This window comes from Armigeres subalbatus, chromosome 3, assembly GCF_024139115.2.
Source record: "Armigeres subalbatus isolate Guangzhou_Male chromosome 3, GZ_Asu_2, whole genome shotgun sequence".
In the NCBI taxonomy this organism is placed as follows: domain Eukaryota; kingdom Metazoa; phylum Arthropoda; class Insecta; order Diptera; family Culicidae; genus Armigeres; species Armigeres subalbatus.
In genome coordinates this window covers 422484805-422509084 of record NC_085141.1, presented here as the reverse complement: position 1 = coordinate 422509084, position 24280 = coordinate 422484805, and the positions used below count along the sequence as shown (strand labels likewise).

Here is a 24280-nt window from a genome sequence, read left to right as displayed (position 1 = left end):
ACTATGTACAACAGAAAAAAAATCTAGCTGGATATATTGACCAAAGCCATCACAACGATTACGTTTGGAGAACCTGAAGAAGCAGTTAGAAGTAAAATCCAGACCTGCAGGGAGAATGCCGTCAGTAGCAATAGCGTGCAGATGTTGAATTAGTTGATTAATTAGTTGAAATTGAATACCTAAATATTTATATAACAGCAAGTAACAATCATTTATATATGTCTAATAGAACAGTATCAGTCATTCCATTATCAAGCTTTATATGAATCAGTATTATTTCAATATATAGAGTATTATATCTTTGGTATGATTTCAATCTGTAAGCCATAAGATAACACGTAAAATTTTTTTCTCATCCGATTAATATCTAAATAAATAACAAAAATCGAAAGCCGTTTCTCCGTGTTTGAATTTCCGTCAAAGGTCCCCTCGTTCGGAACGCATGTGCGGGCCGCGCGCACGCGAAAAAGCATCGATGAAAACGAACGTCGATTCGGAAGCCATCTTGCTTACTGTTCTTCACGTTGCTGCCCTTGTTAATGCCCCATCTCTGTCCTGCGCACGTTTTGTTTGTGTTCGCATAAAAACAACCGCATCCCTTTCTTTGTCTTACCCACGGGAAACCATGTCCGCGGTGAACTTGGATTCGAGTTGTAGAAGTCGTCGAAACCGTTCATCTCCAGCAGGCAGAACAGTCGAGTAAAACGGTTTACGTTGCCCGGTAAAAATCGTTTACTCATTAATGGGTACTTTTTCTCTGCTATCTCTTTCTCTCTGCAGAAAAATTCACCCATTTTGGAAGAATAAGTGGATTTACTCATTTAAATGAGTAGATCCACTTATTCTCCCAAAATGGGTAAATTTTTCAGCAGAGAGACAGAGATAGCAAAGAAAAAGTACCCATTAATGAGTAAACGTGTTTCTCCGTGTGGCGTATCGCTGGGCGTGTGCGAGAGCGAAAGGTAAAATCGAACGGTATCTTCTTGCTCGTTTCGTCCGCCGTGTCGGCGCGGGTCCCATTGATGCAACTGGGCAGGGGCATTCGCACGAACGCGAAGTCACACAGAGATTGGTTCCTTGGATCGCGCTGCATGGTGTTAAAATTAGGTGCAGTTATTTCGCTACTTTTTCTCGTTTTGCACAGCGTGTCCGGGGTCGAATTGTGTCACGAATGGTGCAGTGAATAGCAGTGATTGGTTTTTGAGTGCAGTTTGGACGCATCGATTGCTTCCAAAGGGATAAAAGTGTGATTTTTGTGTCCGTCGTGCTGATTTTCTTGGGAGACAAGTCAGAAATTATTGATGATGAAACAATTCCAATGAATTTGCGTTAGTGTTTGTGTGCAGCGACGAAGATTCCTGGTGTGTGTTTCGTGTGGTGCATTTTGGATCTTGAAGGAGGCTCGGGCTCTGCTTGTGAGTAGAAAGAAAACAAAATAAAGTGCGGAACCAAAGTATGAGCAGTTTTTATTCGAAGACTTGAACCCCAAGAAGGCATAAAAAATACCTCTACAGATTTTCTGCTGTTGTTGGTTTGCTTTGGCATCTCCTTCTTGGTGAGGTTGGTTAGGAAGAAGATTGTGTTGGTTTGACAAAGTCGTCGCAGTGGCTAAAAAAGAATAAAATCGAGAGATTGGTCGATCACTACGACAGCAACGTAGAAAAAAACGATGTCGAGCTAATCCCATCGTCGTGGTGGCGGATGTTTGTTCAAGGGTGGCAGCGGGAAGGGAAGGGAAGCAAAACAGACGGGTAGCAGCAAGGTTATCGTCATCTAATTTTCATGAATGAATTTTTATTCACTGATCGCAGTAGTCGCAGATGAGCGAACAACAAAAACAATTTTAGTGCAAATTCGTTCCCAACCAGTTCCCGCAGTGTGGATCCATTCAGTTTAAGTAGAGTGAATGAAATAGGTGCTACATAGTGCTGGTGTGCGGTGGATTAAAACATCAGTCACTCGGCGACCCGAACTGGGAAAGGAAATAAATTTAAAATATTTACATTTTGTTTACGTCTTATCTGCGCATTTGATAAGGCTTGACAAAAACAAGAGGACGAGTATACTGTTTTCTGTCCATCAACATCGTCCCTCGAGAGCATCCCGCCGTAGGAGGAACCAGTCTTCAACTGCGACTTTAGTGCAATCGGGTAAGTAGCGTTGTATGTAATTGAAAACAACAGGGATGGTACCGATTATTTTGAACTTTATTTTGCGTTTTGTCTTTTGTTTTTCATTGTGCAAGTGTGAATTATGACGTTGAACAACTTCTCACGAAAAGTTGGATTGGATTTTAAAAATTTCAGAATGAATTTTTGAAGTATTTTCCGGGAAAAATCCTGGAGTTTTTTTTGTAAGAATTCCTGAAAAAGTTCGAAATTGATGTTCCGTAGAATAAGAACAATAGGGGTATACACTTAACGGCGTAGGTTGCTGCGTATCTGATTATAGAAATCTCGCTTAACTTTTCAAAAGGACCTAAGTAACATTTTTTTCATGATTTAATTTGAATAGCGCAATCAACAGAACAACACGAATGCTATTGATTGCACTATTCAAATTAAATCATGAAAAAAATGTTACTTAGGTCCTTTTGAAAAGTTAAGCGAGAAATGTTTCACACTCAACCACAAGGGACATATTTCAAATCGCCTATGAAACATTTCCATAAACAGATACACAGCAACCTACGACGTTAAGTGAATCCCCCTAATATTTTGTGCTTTTAGTGGAATGTCTTCACTTGTCATAAAACGAGTTCGTACTATCTCATCTTATGAGAAGTTTCCTGAGTTTCTGGAATAATTTTTGGAGAGTGCGTGAGAGGTGAGTTAAGAAAAAAAAATCAGGTGAATTTCGGAAGGAATTCAGATAAGATTTCTGGAAGAATTCCGAGAGGAACTTCCGAACGAATTTCCGGAAGAATTTTCGGAGGTATTCCCGGAGGAACTTCTAGAGGAACTTTCAGAAGAACTTTCGGAGAAATTTTGGAGGAACTCCTGGATGAACTTCAGATGCAGTTTTCGGAGAAACTTGCAAAGGAATTTGAGGAAATCTCGGAGGAGCTTCAGGAGGAACATTTTGGAGAAATTTTGGGAGGAATCTGCGGAACATGCGGAAGAATTCCTGAAGGAACTTGCAGATGAACTTCCGTAGGAATTCCCGGAGGAACTTCCAGAGGAATCACCGGAGGAATTCCCGGAGGAACTTCCGGAGGAGTACCCGGAGGTATTCCCGGAGGAACTTCCGGAGAAATCCCCGGAGGTATTCCCGGTGGAACTTCCGGAGGTATTCACGCAGAAACTTGCGGAGGAACTACCAGAGGAATTTCCTGAGGAACTTCCGGAGGAATTGCCCGAGAAACTTCCGGAGAGAATCCCAGAAGAACTCTCGGAGGAATTCCTTGAGGAATTCCTGCAGGGATTTCCGGAGGAATTCTCGCAGGGAGTTCCAGAGGAACTCCCGCAGTAACTTTTGGAGGAATTCCCCCAGGAACTTCCGGAGGAATTCTCGCAGAAATCTACTAAGGATTTTTTGCAGGAACTTCCGGAGGGACTCCCACAGGAACTTCCGGAGATATTCCTACAGGAACTACCGGAGGAATTCCCACTGGAATTTCCGGAGGAATTTCCACAGGATCTTCCGGAGGAATTCAAACAGGAACTTCCGGAGGAATTCCCACAGGAACTTCCGGAGAAATTCCCACAAGAAGAATTTTCACAGGAACTGTCGGAGGATTTTCCACAGGAGCTTCCGGAGGAATTTCCACAGGAACTTCCGGAGGAATTTCCACAGGAACTTCCGGAGGAATTTCCATAGGAACTTCCGGAGGAATTTCCATAGGAACTTCCGGAGGAATTTCCATAGGAACTTCCGGAGGAATTTCCATAGGAACTTCCGGAGGAATTTCCCAGGAACTTCCGGAGGAATTTCCACAGGAACTTCCGGAGGAATTTCCACAGGAACTTCCGGAGGAATTTCCACAGGAACTTCCGGAGGAATTTCCACAGGAACTTCCGGAGGAATTTCCACAGGAACTTCCGGAGGAATTTCCACAGGAACTTCCGGAGGAATTTCCACAGGAACTTCCGGAGGAATTTCCACAGGAACTTCCGGAGGAATTTCCACAGGAACTTCTGGAGGAATTTCCACAGGAACTTCCGGAGGAATTTCCACAGGAACTTCCGGAGGAATTTCCACAAGAACTTCCGGAGGAATTTCCACAAGAACTTCCGGAGGAATTTCCACAGGAACTTCCGGAGGAATTTCCACAGGAACTTCCGGAGGAATGTCCACAGAAACTTCCGGAGGAATTTCCACAGGAGCTTCCGAAGGAATTTCCACAGGAACTTCCGGAGGAATTTTCACAGGAACTTCCGGAGGAATTTTCACAGGAACTTCCGGAGGAATTTCCACAGGAACTTCCGGAGGAATTTCCACAGGAACTTCCGGAGAAATTTCCACAGGAACTTCCGGAGGAATTTCCACAGGAACTCCCGGAGAAATTTCCACAGGAACTTCCGGAGGAATTTCCACAGTAACTTCCGGAGGAATTTCCACAGAAACTTCCGGAGGAATTTCCACAGAAACTTCCGAAGGAATTTCTACAGGAACTTCCGGAGGAATTCCCACAGGAACTTCGGGAGGAATTTCCACAGGAACTTCCGGAGGAATTTCCACAGGAACTTCCTGAAGAATTTCCACAGGAACTTCCTGAAGAATTTCCACAGGAACTTCCTGAGGAATTCCCACAGGAACTTCCTGAGGAATTCCCACAGGAACTTCCGGAGGAATTTCCACAGGAACTTCCGGAGGAATTTTCACAGGAACTGCCGGAGGATTTTCGACAGGAACCTCCGAAGAAGGAATTTCCACAGGAGCTTCCGGAGGAATTTCCACAGGAGCTTCCGGAGGAATTTCCACATGAACCTCCGGAGGAATTTCCACAGGAACTCCCGGAGGAATTTCCACAGGAACTTCCGGAGGAATTTCCACAGGAACTTCCGGAGGAATTTCCACAGGAACTTCCGGAGGAATTTCCGCAGGAACTTCCGGAGGAATTTCCACAGGAACTTCCGGAGGAATTTCCACAGAAACTTCCGGAGGAATTTCCACAGAAACTTCCGGAGGAATTTCCACAGAAACTTCCGGAGGAATTTCCACAGAAACTTCCGGAGGAATTTCCACAGAAACTTCCGGAGGAATTTCCACAGGAACTTCCGGAGGAATTCCCACAGGCACTTCCGGAGGAATTTCCACAGGAGCTTCCGGAGGAATTTCCACAGGAGCTTCCAAAGGAGTTTCCACAGGAACTTCCGGAGGAATTTTCACAGGAACTTTTGGAGAAATTTCCACAGGAACTTCCGGAGGAATTTCTACAGGAACTTCCGGAGGAATTTCCACAGGAACTTCCGGAGGAATTTCCACATAAACTTCCGGAGGAATTTCCACAGAAACTTCCGGAGGAATTTCCACAGGAACTTCCGGAGGAATTTCCACAGGAACTTCCGGAGGAATTTCCACAGGAACTTCCGGAGGAATTTCCACAGGAACTTCCGGAGGAATTTCCACAGGCCCTTCCGGAGGAATTTCCACATGAACTTCCGGAGGAATTTCCACATGAACTTCCGGAGGAATTTCCACAGGAACTTCCGGAGGAATTTCCACATGAACTTCCGGAGGAATTTCCACAGGAACATCCGGAGGAATTTTCACAGGAACTTCCGGAGGAATTCCAACAGGCACTTCCGGAGGAATTCCACAGAAACTTCCGGAGGAATTCCAACAGGAACTTCCGGAGGAATTCCAACAGGAGCTTCCGGAGTAAAATGCACAGGTGCTTCCAGAGGAATTTCAACAGGAGCTTCCGGAGAAATTTCCACAGGAACTTCGGGAGGAATTTCCATAGGAACTTCCGGAGGAATTTGCAAAGGAACTTCCGGAGGAATTTTCACAGGAACTTCGGGAGGAATTTCCACATTAACTTCTGGAGGAATTTCCATAGGAACTTCCCGAGGAATTTTCACAGGAACTTAGGGAGGGATTTCCACAGAAACCGGAGTAAATTGCACAGGTGCTTTTGGAGGAATTTCAATAGGAGCTTCCGAAGAAATTTCCACAGGAACTCCCGGAGAAATTTCCACAGGAACTTCCGGAGGAATTTCCACAGTAACTTCCGGAGGAATTTCCACAGAAACTTCCGGAGGAATTTCCACAGAAACTTCCGAAGGAATTTCTACAGGAACTTCCGGAGGAATTCCCACAGGAACTTCGGGAGGAATTTCCACAGGAACTTCCGGAGGAATTTCCACAGGAACTTCCTGAAGAATTTCCACAGGAACTTCCTGAAGAATGGAATTGGAATGAGGAATTTCCACATGAACTTCCGGAGGAATTTCCACAGGAACATCCGGAGGAATTTTCACAGGAACTTCCGGAGGAATTCCAACAGGCACTTCCGGAGGAATTCCACAGGAACTTCGGGAGGAATTTCCACAGGAACTTCCGGAGGAATTTCCACAGGAACTTCCTGAAGAATTTCCACAGGAACTTCCTGAAGAATTTCCACAGGAACTTCCTGAGGAATTCCCACAGGAACTTCCTGAGGAATTCCCACAGGAACTTCCGGAGGAATTTCCACAGGAACTTCCGGAGGAATTTTCACAGGAACTGCCGGAGGATTTTCGACAGGAACCTCCGAAGAAGGAATTTTCACAGGAACTTCGGGAAGAATTTCCGGAGGAATTTCCATAGGAACTTCCGGAGGAATTTCCACAGGAACTTCCGGAGGAATTCCCACAGGAACTGCCGGAGGAATTCCCACAGGATCTTCCAGAGAAATTCCCGCAGGATCTTCTGTAAGAAATCTCGCAGAAACTTCCAGAGAAATTCCCGCAGGAACTTCCAAAACAATCCCCGAAGGGACTTTTGGAGGGATTTTCGGAGATCCTCCCGCAGGAACTTTCGGAGAAATGCCCGACGGAACTTTTGGAGTAATTCCCGTATGAACCTCTGGAGAAATTCCCGTGAGAACCTCAGGAGAAATTCCCGCAGAAATTTCCGGATAAATTCCCACAGAAATTACCGGAGGAATTCCCTCAGGAACTTCTGGTTTTATTCCCGCATAAACCTTCTGAGGAACTTCCACAGGATCTTCCGGAGGAACTCCTAGTGGAACTTTCAGAAGAATTTCTGGCGGAACTGCCAGAGGAATTTCTAATGGAGCTTAAGGAGGAACTCCTGGCGGAATTTCCGAAGATATTCCTGGCGGAACTTCCCGAGGAATTTCCGGAGCAACTTCTGGAGGAATTTCCGGAAGAACTACTGAAGGAACTTTCAAAGGAGTTCCTGAAGGAGCTTTCGGATGAATTTTCGGAGGAAGCTCCGAAGGAATTCTCGGAAGAACCTCCAGAGGTATTCCCGCAGGAACTTCTGAGGAAATTCTTCAGCAACTTCCGGAGGAATTGCCTGTTGAACTTACGAAGGAATTCCCGGAGGAACTTTCATAGGAATTTCCGTAGGAACTTTCTGAGGGAGAATCTGAGGAACTTCTGGACGCCCTCCCAAAGGAACTTTTGGAAACCGAAAGAACTTCCGGAGGTCCACCCGAAGGACCTTCTGGAAGTCCTCCTGAATGAACCTCAACAAGTTTTCTGCCGCTGCCGATCTATCACTTTGGAGGAACATCTGGAGGTCCTTCCGCAGGATTTATTGGAGAAATTTCCGGAGGAATTCCTGAAGGAAATAATGTCAATGAAATGTCAATCGGCGCACATGCCTACCAAACAGATGGGGATGAAATGGTTTATAGTGGTTTTTAAGAAAATGACAGTGGGCCTGCACTAATCACGTAAGAGCTTATGGGGGAAAGAAGGAGTGTCACTTCCTTACGATCATAATAGTGAAAAATATTTTACAAAAAATTTTACTTGGGAGAAGTGAGATTGAGAAATTTTGAAAAATCATTCGCGTAATAAGTGCACGGCCTCTGCACGGCTTCTCCCTTTGCGCATAAGCCCTTACGTGATTTAGTATACGGTTTCTTAGCATTAATTTTGTGACAATAGATTGAAAATCGGTCCAGTAGTTCAAAAGTTAAGTAAAGTTGATAAATTGGTCACTCTAATGGCGAAGTAAATAGTTCGTGTCTGTTTATTTACAGAACGAATCGTTTAAACCTAATATTGCAATTCTGAGAGGGTGCCACAAGTCATTGAATTGATACGACATGAGTTCTCGTGAATACCACCATAATATGCATTAAATTACATCACGACAACATCGATCGCTACCAGCCCTGAAACAGGCATCCTATCGCAATATGTATAGAAATTGTTCACTCGTTTGAATCGTCCCCGTCCGCCAAATCGACAACCCCGTTGTTTGAGCAGCAATTTTCACACCCCGTAACCACCCCCGTCATTCGATTACAGTTGTTCGGTTATGAACTTCCGTTATTGTTTCTTTCCGCCTTTCAATACCACCCACCGCATGTAGCAGCTAGATGAAAGAATGGAACGCCATACAATAAAGAAAGCAACGGTAGCTTTATTTCCATCAAACACACAAACATGACGTGCAGCAGCTTTTTTCGTGAGAGATTTTGCTCTTACGGCTGCCACTGGGTTTGAAAGATGACGTAAGTTGATTATGTGCTCAATAGTGCCGTGCATCCAGCAGCTAGCTATTCAATCTTCAGCTTAGTTGGTGCTTTCAAAGAAGCTACCACCATTGATGAAAAAAAGATTGGTGCTTGGAGACAGAAACACTATTTGTTGTTGTTTGGTAAGCACGATCCACTCCAGTCTGTGTACTTACGATACGACGCAGTAAAGTGGTTTGTTGTTGGTTGTTTGTGACCTCATTCCGAGTGAAAACTTTAGCTTTTCATGTTTGAGTGTGGTTTTTTTGTATATGACCATCAGATGAAGTCTCGCCAAACGAATTCAATTTTCGTTTATGTTTTGCTTCCGTTGTTGGAATGTCTTTCAATAGATGATCGAGAGTAATTACTGGATTGTTGGTAGAATTTAAATTTATTGCAATTAAAAAATAACGGAATGGTTAATTAGACCACCACCTTTTTTTACGATTCAAGTGCATGGAGGTTTTTTATAGCCAAGTTAATTTCATAACACGGGTCGTGGAATTGGACCCGTCCCCAGTATTTGCCGAGTTTTGAAAGGAAGCTCGGTGGCTTCAGATGTTTAGTTGCTTCACTCTACAGTTTTCAGTGATTTTTTATTTCCATTTTTAATTTTTTTTTAAATTTTTGAAATCAAAATTTACAGGGTACCTATACGATTTTTAAACTCATATTCATCCTATCAAAACTATGAAATAAAAGCAGTTTAATTTGTTTTTCATTTATGGGATTTTTTTCAGCAGTGAGCAAATAATTGTTGAAACTGCGGTTTTTTTCCTTTCGAGATTAGATTAATTTGTTACAGTTAGGTAGTAATGGGAATTCCCATATTCAAATATTATGAAAACTTTCCAATGCTAAGCAGAAAATAACGACTGAAGGCTCTTGGAGAAGAACAACCCTTCGGCCGTGACGTAAACTATATTGCTACAGAAGTTCGTGAGCACAAAGAGAAGCCAAATAAACTTGTCCTGTTTTTATAGTTTGTGACGATCGCAGTGATGCGGTATGTTCCAAAGACTATAAATTCCATAGATGAGCGGAGACGAAGAAAGCTGCCAGTTGGTACAGAAAAATCAAAGGTGGCATTGCGCATCTCAATTCGAAACATTTGAAACGAGTAAACAATTTAAACTGCCCTACGAAAGAAAGCAATCGCTTAGTACACGAGAAGCTCATCTGAAAGTATTAAAACTGTTGTTTTCGTTCGCACTATTTACACTTTAATGGTAATATTTATAAATATTTTCAAAATGGCTTGGGGTGTTTCAGTGTCGGTTTTATTGATCATTTGATAACCTTACCTAATACAGTATTTTACCGGGAATTCATTCGTTGTGATACAACACCGACAAAGTGGATGACATGCAGTGCCGAAAGCTAATTTGAAAGCCGTGCAACTTGTAAAAGTTCGCCCACGCAAACAGCCCGCGTTTGGCAGCAATCGATATCCTTTCTCTTGCGCTGTGCCGTACAGCTTGGCATTGCAAATCGTGTGCCAAAGTTGTCGGAAAGACGCAAGACACCCGATCCAAATGAAAGCAATCACTTTTTCGCCACATTACATGCCCACAGTAAACACATTCGAATCAAATGAAATTGAACCCAACAACGTGACCGTAATATTTTTCCACCAACGAAAGCCGCAGTTCGGTTCACTTTGTCACTCTCAATTGCATCGCCTCCGCCTTGAAGGCGACAACGCAACAACGGCAGCTTCGAATCGCTAGTCATGTCGCGAACGAAATGCGAATGCGAATTTCCGCTATCTGACTGCCGTAAACTGCCAACGCCGGGCGTCCGCTCGAAAGGCCCGTAGTATTGGGACACATGCCGTGGAGAAGCTAATCTATGAGTGTACAAGTTAAACGTTGGTGTGGTTAAAATTCTGTGGTTTTCTAGGGTAGATTTTTTTTAAATGAAATAATCTTGAAATTTCAAATAAATTTCTCAGGTGAATGCAGACGTAAAATTACGGAAATTTGAATTAATTTTTCCCTTAAAATTATACCTAAAAATTTCGAACGACACTGAGGAAATTCAATTGGAATTTCACGAGGAAATTAAAAAAAAATGGATAAAATTCCTGTGGAAATCTAAACGATTTCCAATGATTTTCATTTCCAGAGAAGATTAAAGCGGATGAGTTTTCCAGTGAAATTCTGATGAATTATGTTTTCCCCGGATAAATTCGTACGGAAGTATTCGTAATAGAAATTCGAAGTTCTAGACGAATTTCGAATCAGTTTTCCGATTAAATTTGGATGATTTTTCGACAAAATATGGATAAACTTCTCGATCAAATTTGGATTATTTTCTCGACCAAATACCGATGAATCTTGTGATAAAAGTCGATTGAATTTTTTGTCATAGTTCTGATGATTTTATCAACAAAATTCGAAAACAAACAAAACCAAATTCTGATGATTTTCTCATCCAAATTCGGATGAATCATCTGAGAAAAAATCGTCTGAATTTTGCGACATAATTTGGATGAATTTTCCGAGGAAATTCGGATGATCTTTTCGACGAAATTCGAATGAATTTTTTAGACGAAGTTTTGTTTAATTTTCCGATGAAATTCAACTTCCTCGAGGCAATTGAAATTTATTGACTAAATTCGGACTAATTTTCTTATGACATTTGTTTAAATTTTCCGACGAAATTTGGATGATTTTATAGACGACTCAATGAGTTTCCCGACGAAATGCGAATGAATCTCCCTATAAAATTCGGTTGAATTCCACATTGAAACTTAAGTTGTTTCTAAAAACGAATTTCCGGAAAAATAGATGAATATTTCGCCAATTTATGTATGAATTTTTCGACGAAATTTGGATGAATGTCTCAACGAAATTCTTATGAACTTCTTGACGAAATTCGGATGCATTTCAAGACAAAATTTCACAAACGTTCCCGACGGTACTGGGATGAATTTTCCGAGGAAATTTGGATGAATTTTCTTACTAATTTGGACAGCGAAGTAGGCTTGGCCGCGAACGATCGACTTTTGGTTTTTTGATCACTAATTTTTGAATTGCTAAAAAAAATTATTTAGGTTTTTTTCGCATTCTAAGTTGTAGAGAATAAGGCTTGATCAATAAAAACAACATTATTCAAATTGATATATTATTTCGTTCAACAATAAATAATAAGTTAATCCGCCACTCTATGGTATTTTCGGTGTTTGCATCACAATTTCTAGAAATTCGACTAAATGGATCATGGTAGGCGGGGTTAAGTATAACAAACAATACATAACCGTTGCCAACGCCAAACTGTATAAAAGGCGGGTGTCAACGGGGCAAGAGGTCATTCTTACAACGGATGGCATGACGAACGGATCAAATTTGAAGAAAAGGATAAGATCAAGAACAGGTTATCAAGAATCCATAATTTAAATAGGAGCAAGACTTATCAAGAGACTCCAAACCTCTTCTGGCATTTTGTGAATCAAGAACCAGAAATCACGACATAAGTGTCACTACGTGATTATATTATAAGATTTTATAGTGCTTTGCTAGTTCTTGATATATTCACGTTGGTGTTATAAAAGTGGAAAACTTTATCGAAGATTTCCAAGATCCCAATCCAGCTTTCATCACACAAGGGAATATTTTTCTTTTTTATATGCATTGTTGTATTTTATGTGGGTGAGTTTCTCTCTAAGAAACTCAAAGATGTCAGTGTTTGCACCAAATTTCCGCGAGTTGATTTACATGTACTCTTTTCTATAAGAGAATCGATTTGTCCGTCAAAATTGGAAACGAGCAGCTTCCCTACCATGAATACGTTTTTTTTTGCACTGGAACTAAACAGTCAAGATCTAACAAAATCATTTAGGTAGGTTTGCTATATTTAAATATCCTTGCTTAAAAAATATATGAAACCAGTTTACTTCCCGTTTGACACATTGTCACCCCCAGCTCAATGTTCGTGTGACAGGTGTAAAATCCGGGTTTTCCGTAGTTCGTGTTAAATTCGATTGCATCTAGTACTACGTTGGGGCTCGGGTTTTTCGCAATCACTATCTAATCTTTGAAGTTTTACCGCAGCTGCTATAAGTACGTCGACTGCCAAACCGAGTAGGCACCGAAAACGGCAAAGATGGGTCAAAATTTTCATCGATAGGATTGGACTAAAAAATCGGGAACAACATCGACCGAGTATTCGCTTCCAGGGACTTGTTTTCGGCTTTCCTCTGTTTCGGCAGTAGGGGAAAAGACGGCTTTGGCAGGTTTTGATCTATTATTGGCAGGGGGATTTTTGTCGACCAAATTTTATGAAATTTGGCCACAATATTCTTTGATATGCAAAGAATGTTTAGTCCAAATTTGAGCATAATCAGTCATAAAAAACCCCCCTGACAATAATAGAACAAAACCTGCCAAAGCCGTCATTCCCCCTACTTCTTGTTCTCACCATCGCATCGCTCAAGACTATCCAGTAGGGTGCCAATGAAAATCGACTTTTCGAATCTCAAAAACGGGTAGTGCTCAAAAGTTTCATCTCTTCGAAAAAAAATCCCTATGCAAAATTCAGCTCAATTGAACTTCGTTAAGTGTTTGACCAAAGCGGTCAAAGCTTGACTATTTTAAAACACGAACATTTCTCAATGGGGGGGGAAGGGGGATTGGACAGGAAAAATTCGAAATCGTTTTTTTTTATGCTAGTTGTCTCAGAAATGCATGAAACGTTGAGATCTAGTGTCATCTGGATAAAAAAAAAATGAAAAAAAATGACTTTTTGGGACTTTTTTTTGAACTGAACTTTTTTGGACTGAATATTGAACTTAGAAAATTTTTCAAAATTATTTTTTTTTATGCCAAATGTCTCAAAAATGCGTGAAACGTCGAGATCTGGTGTTATCTAAAAAAAATATTTTTGGTAATAATTGACTTTTTGAGACTTCTAGAAATGCATGAGAGTCGTAAACTCGACGTTTCATGCATTTGTAAGACATTTGGTATAAAAAAAAATCGAAAGTCCCAAAAAGTCAATTATTTCCAAACAATCTTGACGTTTCATGCATTTTTCAGACATTTGGCATCATTTTTTTTTATTTCGAAAATTTTCGAAATCGAAAAAAAAAAGTTCCAAATTTTTTTTTAAGTCCTAAAAAGTAAATTTTTTTTGGACAACACCAGACATAAGGCATCAAAAAATTTCGGTTTCGGAGTTTTCCTGTACTCCTTCTCTTCGTGTCTTCAATAGTCAAACTTTGACCGCTTTGGTCAAACACTTAACGAAGTCCGATTAAGCTGAAATTTTGCCTAGGGACTTTTTTCGAGGAGATGAAATTTTTAAGCTTTTTGAAATTCGATGGTCAAATTTTTCCCATACATTTCATTTGCACCCTACTATCCAGTCACATTCAAACCAAATGTAATATATGCGACAATTAAAAAAAAAACAATAAACGTGTGATCAAACCAAGGATCAAACGCGTTTTGGAAGTGCAGAACGATCTAGAGACCAACGTTACTTTGTTCGGCCTTGTGTGTGTGTTGTGTAAGCCCCGCCTGGTTATGCCACCGTTTATCAAATGGATAAGGGTGCCATAATCAAACTTCCGGATTCAAAATAAATTATCTTGAATCTGGCGCGCATATAGTTCATTGCATTATATTTTTTGTTGAATAGATGTTTCTTACCGTTTTCATGTTTCTCACTTTTATACCTTGAAATCTTCATGTTTCATCTTATCCATCGTTCCGTTTTTTTTCATCCACTGGTTAATTTCACTGAAATAGTTTTCTTTTATCTTTGATTAAGTTGGCTGAAAAGGCAGGAATTTATAAAACGGTGTACAATTTCATACGAATTCTAAATATTAATGTTAACGAAGATTGAAATATTTAAATACATAATGTATACAGTTCACTGAGTTTATCGCTCTATTCCATAACATTCATCTTCAAATATTTGAGTTTAGTTATTAGGTTCTGCAGCATGACGTCACGAATGAATTCGGTCCTCGTCGAATGAACTTTTTTGACAGTTCAGTAGTACTTTCCACTGACTCCGACAAGGATCGAGTTCGTGATTGGTTGGCTGCCCCCGAGTCCATCGCGAAGTACTACTAATCAGTCATCAGTTTGAGGTTAGATACAAAGGCTGCAGAACCTAATTGTTTATTAACCATTTATACACAAAGTACCTACATTACAAATAACACTGTGATACTCAATATACCCATTAAGTCTTTTTCCCCACCATTCTCTTCCCTCGGCTGCGAAATTCAGCCTCTGACTGAAATTTAGCAACTCTACCCCTTTAATGAGTTATGCCGCTGTCTTAATAACTTTGTTCATTTCTTACCAGAACGAAAGAGATGACATATAAAAAGTACCCTCAAATTAATTCCCCTGTGAAGAAAATTGCAATTTAACCGTTTGTTTGAAAAACTGCATATGTATATGTTGTCCAAAATGAGATTTTTATATATTCAGAATCCTCGCCCAAAAATACGTTTTCTGACAAAAAACGGAATTGTATGAAATTTGTTTTTGTTTGTTTGAGAAACTACATATGTACGCGCACTTTGGAGAGCGATTACTGTTCGCTGTTTCTGAACTAAAAGTGACTCGGACATTGAGTTTTGTCTAGAACTATTGATCTGTATCGAAAAAATCAAAAAATTCTGTGCCAATTTGTCCAAAACCAGTTTTTTGTTGTTTTTTCGGAATTGTAAAAAATGAATATATTCAGTTTCTCAAACAAATGATTCAATTGTTCTCCAGATTCTAAATGTAAAAATGCTGCGCTTCTAACGGATATTAGTGTAACCTGGTTGCACATACAACTTCAAATCACGTTCACTTTTCACCTTGTAAAAATGTTACAGTTAACTGTTTAGCAAAAGGTTTTCAATTAAACAATGATGGTAATTCAATTAAAAATTGCTTTCTTTTGATGCGTTGATCTCACTGTTGTGGATGTGGATGTAGTTTCTTGAAATTGTGTTACTGATGGGGAACAACAGTGCTAAATCAGTAATGTTTTGAATAGCTTATCTAAACACTGTAATTATAATGTTAAACAAGATTATATAGAAAAAAAATAATTTTTTTTACGTTCATAAGCATATATCGGTGCTTCCTACTTCTTCTTCTTTCTTCTTATTGGCATTACATCCCCACACTGGGACAGAGCCGCCTCGCAACTTAGTGTTCATTAAGCACTTCCACAGTTATTAACTGCGAGGTTTCTAAGCCAGGTTACCATTTTTGCATTCGTATATCATGAGGCTAACACGATGATACTTTTATGCCCAGGGAAGTCGAGACAATTTCCAATCCGAAAATTGCCTAGACCGACACCGGGAATCGAACCCAGCCACCCTCAGCATGGTCTTGCTTTGTAGCCGCGCGTCTTACCGCACGGCTAAGGAGGGCTTCCTACTTACCCAACTCTAATAAATATAGCGAATGCATAATACTAATACAGTGATTACTGTAGATATTATAGTACATATGATGAATGTGAACATACGTTGGATTGAAAACATCTAGAACCATATAGGCGTTACAAACTTCATGTAAAATCATCGTATTTTCTAAATAACGAATCAGTCACCTGACCTTTCGTTCATTTGTTCAGCTGTGGTAGTTATGGAACTTTTCCGGACATTCAAACATGAAACATTTATTACAACTAAACCAGGGGCGTAGAGGTCTGAACAAATTAGTACTCATTTTACGGTTCCAGTGTACTAAGATTTCGGTACCCAGGCGGTACCCATTGAAACTAAGCAATCCACTATCGAAATTTGAATTTGTTCTAATTTTTTTCCGTCGTCATGGGCATCAACGAAATTTGTTTATTTATTATTTTTCGGTGGATGTCGGTGTTGTCGGCAAATTTGGAATATTGGATAAATTTTTTATTTATATTTATTTTCAGCCACTATCTAATACTTTTTTCGTTTCTAGGTTGAATGTAGCTTTATGGTGAATTACCAGACCGAGAAAGATAATACCATGGTTTAACCGCAAGCTGAACGTTTAACCCACGACGTTATCTGTAATATGCAGAGCAGTGGCCAATTAATTTGGAATATGGATTCTATTGAACAAACAAAACCTCAACTAAAATAGAAGAATATACGGAACCAATACGGGTCGTTGGTCCCCATGAAATGTGATGAGAAAGAGTACTTCAAATCTTGTTGTGACTTGGCGATGATGTAATGTCTTATCCAATGCCTCGCTACTACCCTCTTCTCTTCAGCCGTTATGCCCGTATGTTCCCTTTACTAGCATCAATTAATTCATTCCGTTGCTTTTAAATTCTATATATAATAACAATAAGTATTGTGATTGATGCATTCTCATTATGATATGGTTTTAGTGGGCGCAAGAGTCATTCGATAACTTATCGATCCGAAGGACAATGAATCTGATTCATCGCGGTAACAATGTAATGTTGATTTATACGCAATCAGCAGGATACTCACAGAAATCCCTCAGGCTATAACGACAGCTACCATTGACAAACTTTTTTCCTGGAAACTCGAGTCACTAGATACCTTGAGGTGTTGCGCATGGATTCTATCAAAAATCTTCAAAAAAATCCCTATCTATTCGTATCATAATCATCCTGCCTATTATCATACCTATTAACTGCGATTGCGTTATCAAATTCTACTAACAAGACTACCAGATTTACTTGTGAGATTGCCTGTCTGTATGATACTGTTACCGGGTATTCTCGTCCCGTAACGATTTATTGAATAATCTTTCTTAGTACGGTCTTTCATTTGTCACTTGACTCCCGCTACGAAGTTTCTGTTTCAAGTCCCGTTACAGGCGATAACCTCACGAGAATTCAAGCACTCCACTCAGCAGGTTCTCGTTCCGTCATTCTGGTATAGAAGGCTCTTACGTAAACTCCGAAGCTTCTACAACTGCATATCCGCTACACAAAGAGATGAGCCATCCTAGGGTTGAACATCTCTCAATTAAAGTTATATCAATCGATCAACACAAAAATCCTCGGAAACCCGTAGAAGCCCAGGGATAAAGAATAGGCATACGACGTAAGGCATATAAAGTACGCTAGTACAATTTTGGAACCAGGGCGTTCTGAAATCAGTCCGTCATCAAATTCTACTGCATTCAGGAGTCCTTAGAAACACGTGAGCCATCTGTAATTGAGAGAAATAATTATCTAACGGCAGAGGCACCAAATTACATTTTTTTCCAATGCTGTTTATGACAAATTATTGCGAGCGTTCGTCAATCAATCTGTTGGGTTTCTCGACGACGGATCAGAACTTACACTGGAAGAGGAGAATAGGGCAGATTTACTTGGCATTGAAGGAAGAGTAAAACCACTTTGATTGCAATTGACGAGCTATTTACTATGTACATCAGAATTGGTCTCAAGAGTGGTTAATCTCGAAACTTTTTGGAAGAATATTGGCATGCGCTATGCTTTGAAATGTGTGTACATGGTTGATAGATTAGAATCAAAACCTCAGTCTTTACTTTCCGATCAAGTGGTTCAACAGTAGAAATTTATAACTGATGTCCCCATAAAATACTTTCAGGATTACAGAACGCTGAGCTGCTAGCCATACATAATCGAAAATTCTCGCGTATTAGAAGACATTTTTTAAGGTTCTCGTAGATAGGAAGTGGATGATAAAGCGGCATTTGGAATGATGGCACCAGACTTTATCAAAAAGGGAGACAGCAAAAATCTTCGTATATGTCCAACAATTATGCGCATCGAGCTTCGGGCTTATTGAAAAAAAAAAATACATTTTTTATCATCAAAGAACTTGATACCCTTAGCCAAAAAAACTAAAATACTAATAATTATTTTCGTGAGTAAAATTTGAACGGGAAATCGTGAAGAAATTCCGACAAATTTGTCTTGGAAATTCCGAAACATTTTTTCACGACCGGAAATACTGGCATACAGAATTCTCCGATGGCAGAACACTAGTATTCCTAAACAATAGAAAAGTATAAGTAAAACCAGATTATTGGCAAATAATATTAACCGTTTCTTAGGTTTTGCGAAATAATTTCATGTTATGCGATTTACATTTTTTTCAATTGTTATTTTTAAATGAGAAAATAAAAACAAATTTATATTTTTCTATAGAAAGAGTTACCTGGACAACAGTGCTAAATCTTGTTCTAAAGGCCGTTCATAAATTATGAACTACATACTGAGATGACATTTCTGGGTACCGAGGATCGTTCATAATCTATGAAACTGGAACCATGAAAAAATTGGCAGTTTCATATTGATTGTTGACTAAACTAACATTTTCTTAACTCGGTTTTACCAAAGCAAACTATTTGAGATTATGAAATTCAAATTTGTTTTGTATAAGTGTTATTTATGATAAAATTTCAAAGAGAATTTCCGCTTATTTCTAAAATGATCAGAGATGAGCCAGCCAGCCAGCCAGATGGTGCTGCATGCCTCTTGAATAAAGACAATAAATAAAATAATAAAATGATGGTTTCGTGCTCGCAAAGTGTTAAATAATTCTGGAGACATGGAGATATGTAGATAAGGAAACCTATTGTATAAAGTTGCAAAATGGAAAAATCTTACAAAATGTCAGCTTATCGCTCATCACCATCAACTGATTCCAATTTGAGCTTTTTTTTCATCCTTACGACCGTTGACACCTTTGCAGCTGGAACTTTTTCGTCTGCAAGCACTATCGAAGACCTGATTGTACATTGAACTTTACGGAGGCTTGTCTGTTTTGTAATTTTCATATTCCATAGCTTGTTAAATAAAATGTTTGGCAGATCGATAAAATTTCACTAGAACCAAAAGGAAATTTGTGGCATCGAAAAATATTTGCTGCCATCCACACGCGCTGACTACTTCGGTCCATCATTTTAGTAATAAATACATCACGTTACTTTGTTCGGCCTTGTACGGTTGAAAAGAATATAATTAGTGCGCGATCGAACGTTTTGGAAGCTTAGAGCGATCTTGAGATTCGTGGTATTTTGTTATGCTTTATGCGGTCCAAAAGAAGATAATTAGTGCGTGATCGAACGCGTTTGGAAGCGCAGAACGGTCTCGAGATTCACGTTATTTTGTTCTGCCTTGTGCGATCGAAAAGAAAATATTTAGTGGGCTATCGAACGCGCTTGGAGACGCGTACGGTCGGAATGAATATAATTAGTGCGCGTCCGAACGCGATTGGAAGCGCAGAACGTTCTCGAGATCCACGTTATTTTGTTCTGCCTTGTGCGGTCGAAAAAGAAAAAAAAAATAGTGCGTGATCGGAAGCGTTTGGGACTGCAGAACGATCTCGAGATCCGTATCACTTTGTTCTGCTTGGTGCGTTCAAACTAACTACACGTTACACACGCATACTGTTTACCAAAACGTATGGCCAATATCCCAGTAATTTCTCGTGGAAGTGCAGATGACTCGTCGGCTTCCTTCAAAGCGAATATCACGTCAACATTTTCCGAAACATTCCTCAATTGAACTGCATTCGGAGACGGATGAATTTTTGGACGAAATTCGGATGAATTTCCGTCAAAATGTGAATGAGATTCGAAACAATATTCGGATGAATTTCCGGACAATAGACCTATGCATATAATTCACTCACCTGATGGTTTTTGACATTTGAGTGGTCGACTCACTCGAACAAAGTTCATTTTGCGTTCATTATGCGACCCGCTCAAACGTCATAATTTCTTGAGTTAGTTTATATTGGCATAGATTTTTCGACGAAATCCGGGTGAATTTCCATACGAACTTTGGATGAATTTTCAGACTTAATTTGTATTATTTTTTTTGAAATTCTAACGAAATTCCTGAAGAAATTTGGAAGAATTTCTCGACAAAATTTGAATGAATGGCTCGACGAAATTCACATAAATTAAATAAATTTGGATGATTTTTTAAAAGAAATTTGTATGAAATGATGATGTCGAATTTTTTATCTTTTTTCGTCAAAATTCGCATGAAATCAAAGATGGCAAGAAGCAACAAGATACCCGACTTCTATGATTTTACGGAGATACGATAAGCGCCGCATGTGAACAAAAATCGAACTAGTACACTGTTAATTTTAATCGATCATCTTTTGAAGAAATGTCTATAAAATAAAACAATAACAGCCATTGCACTCATACAAGGCGTTGGCCAAAAACAGTTTCTTTAAAAGTGAACTGGCGAGCTGTTTATCAGTCTTATTTTTATTTAATGAAGTGCGTATTTTAAATTATGTTTAAGGATGTGAGACCCTGGACCGAGTTTTGTCAAAACCTGGGTATCAATAAAAGCAGTCAAATCTGCTCGAAGCGTTTCGCCAACTCTGCTTTTTCAAATCACAGAAATAAATCTCAAGGGTACGATTATAAGCAGCTCCGTCGCTTTTCCCGGCTAATCCGACAGCAGTAATATCAACTCCGAGGGAAATATATGTTTCATCGAACGAAGAAGCAACTTCAATGGATTTAGGCCACGAATATGAGGACAACGAAATTGATGTTGCTGGAGAAGCTGAATTGGGAAATGTTGACATCGATCAGGAAACACACAATCATCTGGTTCATGATCATGATAACGAATTGGATGTGGAACGAGTTATTAATTCTATGAAGCGACTTGTTATCGTGGAGGAGGAGAACAGAGTTTTAAAGAAAAAAATAAGGAGCTATCAGAAAAATATGTCTGAACAGAAGTCACGAATCACGAATCGAAAACACAGATGGTGTTGCTGTGTAACTGACTTCTTTACATTCTCGATACACGATGAACAAAAACCTTCAAAAATAGTATTAATGCTTGAGTTTTTGTGCAACAGATGGAAGCACTTTCATTAATTTCAGTGTGTCCGGTGAGATGTATGAAAAATTTTGAACTCGGTTATCTTGTTGCTTTTTGCCATCTTTGATGAAATTCTCGATGAAATTCGGATGGATTTGGATTGACGAAATTCGGATGAATTTCTCAATGATATTTGTATGAATTTCTCGACAATGAATGAATGGATGAATCTCCAGACAAATTTGTATGAATTTTTCGATGAAATTCAGATGAAATTCCTGACGAAATGCAGATGAGATTCTCGACGAAAATCGGATCTATTTCTTGATGAAATTCAGACGAATTTAACCTCCTGACGAAAATAGCTTGAGTTTGAATGAATGAGCATGAATTTCTCGAGCGAATTAGGCTGATTTTTTCTAAGAAATTTGATTGAAATGATTATGTCAAATTTCGGGTGAACTTCACGTCAAAATTCGGAAGAATTTCTTGAATAAATTCGAATGATTTTATCGATGAAATTCGGATGAATTTATTGAAGAAATTTGATTCAATTTCTCGATGAAATTCGGATGAATTTAAGGACGACATTCCAATGAATTTCTTGACGAAATTCGGATGAATTTCCCGACGATATTCGTATGGATTTCTCGACAAAATATTGATGATTTTCCATACGAAATTTGGATGAATTTTCAGACGAAATTGAGATGAGTTTGTCGATGAAACTCGTATGAACTTAACGAAAAAGTTCGGATAAATTTTCGATGAAATTCGGATGAATTTCTCTACGAAGTGCGGATAAATTTCCTTGCTATATTCGTATGAATACCCTATATTCAGATGATTCTCTTGATGTAATTCGTGATGAATATCTTGACGAAATTTAGATGAATTTCATGACAAAATTTTGATAATGTTTTTGGCGGTATTCGAATAAATTTCCAGACGAAATTAGGAAAAAAAAGTTGAAGAAATTCGGGTGATTTTGCCAAGAAAAATATGGATTAATTTCCCGGTGAAATTCAGTTGAATTATTTGACGAAATTCGGATGTTTTTCTGAAATTAAATCGGATTAATGTGACGTCGAAATTTGGATGAAATTCTCGACGAAACTCGAATGATGGAATTCAGATAAATTTCTGAATAATTTAGTCAATTAGTCATTAATTTCAAAACAAAATTCTGATCAATTCCTCGACGAAATTCGGACCAATTGCTTGATGAAATGCGGATGAATTCTTCGACGAAATGAGGATGAATTCCCTTATGATATTCGGATGAATACTTTGACGAAATTTGGATGATTTTTATGACAAATTCGGATGATCTGCTCGAGGAAATTCCGATAAATTTCCTACAGATTTCGGGTGAGTTGTTCGGCAAAATTTCGATGAATTTCCCGACGAAAGTCAGATGAATTTCCGAAGAAATGTGAGGAAATGTTTAAGGAGTTTCTGATTAAATTTTAGACTTTTTTTAGCTACCGTGCAGTTTTATTCAATATAGTCCCCGTAACGCTGGATAGACACCTTTGCGTGATGAGTTACGGTGTAAGATCTACCATAATCACATTGTCAGCCACACGCAAATCCTGAGCCAAATCTTCATTCCCCAATATCCAACTCCGTGGTACTCATTGGGGTTTCGCTGAGTCGAGGGCCTCTCATTAAGTAAGTGCTTCATCAAGATTTTCTCTCTCTCCTAAGTTACGGTGGAGATGGGCGTGGCCAGGAGTAGTAATCCTTATGCTTTTATGATTTTTATCCTAGATTGAAATCAAGGACCACACCAACCTTAATTTCTGATAGTAATCTGAATAAGGATTTCATAAATAAAACATGAGTATCACTAGTGCCCAATCTACGAAGTACACCGTAACTATGCTAAATTCTCGATAGCAAATTTGCTGTGGAAATTTGGATGAATTTCCTTAGGAAATTCAAATATATTCCACGAGGATATTCGGATGCCTTTCCCACGAAGTTTGATTTTCTGTTTCTCGAAGAAATTTTGATGAAAATCGCATTGACAAAATTCGGAATCGACATAATTTGGAATTTCTTGACAAAACTCGGATGAATTTCTCGACGAAATGCGAATGAATTTCCTCACGATATTCAGATGAATACTCTTACGAAATTCGAACGATTTACCTGACGTAATTATTTTCGTATGCGTGAATTTTCGGACAAAACTCGATTGAATTCAGTGAAATTGGGATGATTTTTTTGACGATAGTCGGATGAATTTCCCGACGAAATTTGTTTGAAATTCTCAACGAAATTCGGATAAATATTATTACGATATTTTGAACCTGATAGTATTCGGATGATTTTCTCAACGACATTCGTGATGAATTCCTTAACAAAATTCGTATAGAACTCCTAACGAAATTCGAATAAATTTCATGACGAAATTGTGATGAATTTCCCGACGAAGTTTGTCGTGGACCTAAGAAGTATATAACAGAGAAATATAAAACATTTATGTTGTAAAATGGCGCATACGTCACTTTTTTAGATTACGGCATAGTAGGCTTGGTTGTTTTTTAGGAACAATTTCCCGAGAAAATGCAAATGAATTATTCGGTGAAATTCTGATGAATTTTCCGGAGAAATTAGGATGAATTCCAACAAAAATCCAGAAGAATTTCTCAGCGACGTATGTTCTAAGATAATTTTGGCTTAGCGGAGAAATTCGGATGATTTTTTCCCCGGAATTCTGTATTATTTTATTTATAAGCAATTTATTTGAATTTCTACGGGAAATTAGTTTGGCTTGTTAAACATCACGAAAGGTTTTTATTTTCCATTTTGTCCAGTTTTCCCACGAACGCCCGCCACTGTCCTGTCGACGACGGC

At 39.1% G+C, this 24280-nt stretch overlaps 1 protein-coding gene across 3 annotated transcripts in view; it reads left to right on the top strand.

Annotated features, from left to right (window-relative positions):
• The first annotated feature begins 1051 nt into the window (after window positions 1-1051).
• The window catches only part of LOC134227355 (uncharacterized), a 125231-nt gene continuing 102002 nt past the window's right edge, over window positions 1052-24280 (top strand). Inside the window, exons 1-2 of one of the 3 annotated variants that reach the window (XM_062708763.1) lie at window positions 1052-1415; window positions 1812-2150. The gene's annotated coding sequence lies outside the window, so the exon portion shown is untranslated. Of the gene's footprint in view, window positions 2151-24280 lie in introns of all 3 variants that reach the window. The other 2 variants (XM_062708764.1, XM_062708762.1) reach the window with 2 other exon arrangements.